Source organism: Durio zibethinus, chromosome 11 (genome assembly GCF_047325235.1).
Source record: "Durio zibethinus cultivar Kanyao isolate XHJ-2024 chromosome 11, ASM4732523v1, whole genome shotgun sequence".
Taxonomy (NCBI): domain Eukaryota; kingdom Viridiplantae; phylum Streptophyta; class Magnoliopsida; order Malvales; family Malvaceae; genus Durio; species Durio zibethinus.
This window is the reverse complement of record NC_143172.1, coordinates 15956485-15959007: the sequence shown is the minus strand read 5'-3', so window position 1 is coordinate 15959007 and position 2523 is coordinate 15956485. Positions and strand designations below refer to the sequence as shown.

The following is a 2523-nucleotide window of genomic DNA, read 5'->3' as shown; positions in this document are numbered from 1 at the left end:
GTTTTTTTTTTTTTTTAATTTTCATCATAAAAAAAGTAAATAAAACCCTAACACCAAATAAAGTAAAGAGCTTACTTATATCATAAAGGTTTTCATCATCCTAATTTGTTTCATTTGAGCATTTGTGTTAATTTCGTGAAACAAGCTATGAAAATTTAAGGTTTTGATTTAATTTGAATGAAAATATTTAGAATTTTTATCTTTCAAGTTTTCATTTTTGGCCTATTAGCAGCAAAAAATGATCTTATTTATCGTCGGTTAAATGAAATAAATGATGGTAGTTTGAGAAGCTATTAGAAGTTTGATAATTTGATTTGATTTTGGTAACATAATTTGATAATTCTTTTAAAAAGTTTTTTGGTTTGTGTTGTGAAGATGTATCTATAGATGGAAAAAGTGGCAGCCCAAGTTAAAGATGAACCTTGTGTTACTTATATTGGCAAAAGAGGATCAGTTAATTTCGTTAAAATGGTTCATAATGGAATCAAATACAGTGATATGCAGTTAATTTTTGAAGCTTATAATGGTCTTAAACATATTGAGGGGGCTTTTGAATGATGAATTAGCTGAGATTTTCATAGAATGGAATAGGGGAAAGCTTGAAAGTTTTTTTATTTGAGATAACATCTAATATTTTTAAAGTTAAGGACAAGTTGGATGATGGGTATTTGTGGGATAAGATTTGGGATAAAACTAGGATGAAAGGGACTGGGAAATGGACTGTGTAGCAAGTTGTTGAGTTGTCTATTACTGTTCTTATGATTACAGCTTCATTAGATTTTAGGTATTTTAGTGGGTTAAAAGAGGAGACAAAACATGTTGCTGGGGTTTTAAAGGAAGTTAGGAGTTTAGCATAGAGGATTGATAAAAAAGATTGATTGATGATGTTAGGCAAGCTGTGTATGCATAAAAGATACATAGTTATGCTTAATGGATGAACTTGTTGAGAGCTAAGAGTATTGAAAAAGGGTGAAATTTGAATTTGGGAGAGTTGGCTAGGATTTGGAAAGATGGGTGTATTATAAAGGTTGTGCTTTTAGATAGGATCAATAAGGCTTACCAAAGGAATCCCAAATTGGCTAGCTTGGTTGTGGATCTTAAGTTTGCTACGGAGATGATTCAAAGGCAAGTAGCTTGGAGAAAAGTTGGGGAATTGGCTATCTTTACTAGGATAAGATACCAAGAATGTATGTAGACTCTCCGTAATGTAGCATATGTCTACATTCTAGTGATTTTTTTATGAAAACCGATACTTTTATTCCTTTTATTACTTTTTGTACTTCATTTGGATTTAGATAGATCACCTTCTTTTATTTTTTTTAAACTGCTTTAAGAAATCCATATTAAATATTTAAGAGGTCGTAAATTGTAAATTGGTATTCATAACTTATATTAGTAATAACTAAGTACACATGTTTTGAAAAGGATATTTTTGCAATTAAAATTTGATAATTGAACTTAAAAGTTTCATGTTAGAATATTAGAATGAAATGCATGAAGATTTATGTTATAGGAAAGGATTACTTCTCATAAATATGTCAAATTGGTTGGAGTATATGGCAGGTAAAGAATTTTCCATCCCTGTATTCAATTTTTTATATTATATCTATTCTTATATTTATATCCAATGAATATTTTAAATTTATTTTTATATCTATCCTCAGAGATATTTAATAAGTAAAGATAATCTCTTTATTCTTAACTTTAAAAAAAATAAAAAATAAATTTTTTTTTTGTTTTCCATATTTATGTATTAAATATATAAATATATATAATATAATATATAGGGTATATGTATAAGACGAATGTTTATATCCATCTATGTTCTTTTTTATGGATTCTTTCTGTAAAATTTATTATTCATCTTCATCCCCATTAGAATAGAAAATTAAATTTTTTTTTCAAATTTAATTAAAATTAATATCCTTACTATTTCATTTGTTACCCATTAATGGACAAAAAAAAAAAAAAAGAAAAACACGTATGAATGTATGAAATAAGGTTGAAATTTAAATTTGGGCCTTCTAATATTTCAATATTATTATTTTAATTCCTCAACCCGCTTTTGCACTTTTTTAAAAGTTAATTTAAAAATAAAAGGTAACATTTTCTCAATCTCATGTCTCATTTATCATTAACATAGAAAGAGAGAATAAAGTAAAAGAAAAAGAAAAAGTAAAAGTAAAACAAGGATTAGCATGTTCTTTTTGGAGGCTTAATTTTTAATAATATTATTTTATTTATAATTGGCGTCCATATAGCTCTAAACCTTTAGAAAATATTATCATATGTTCTTTTATATATTATTTTTATTTATAATATTAGTTTATCTATATTTTTTAAATATATCTTAGTAAGGTATGTAATAATCTTTTAACTCCAATGATAAAATTTAAGATTTTCACTAATGATAAATAAGATAGGTTTTTTATATAATAATTTGATCGTAAATTTGATATAAAATTTTATGTTTGTAAAAATTATTGTGATTTTAACAATATATTCTTACTTGTTATTTCTCAG

At 25.5% G+C, this 2523-nt stretch overlaps 1 pseudogene; it reads left to right on the top strand.

Annotated features, from left to right (window-relative positions):
* The first annotated feature begins 387 nt into the window (after positions 1-387).
* On the top strand, positions 388-1195 carry LOC111290204 (6-phosphogluconate dehydrogenase, decarboxylating 3, chloroplastic pseudogene; annotated as a pseudogene).
* The last annotated feature ends 1328 nt before the right edge of the window (positions 1196-2523 follow it).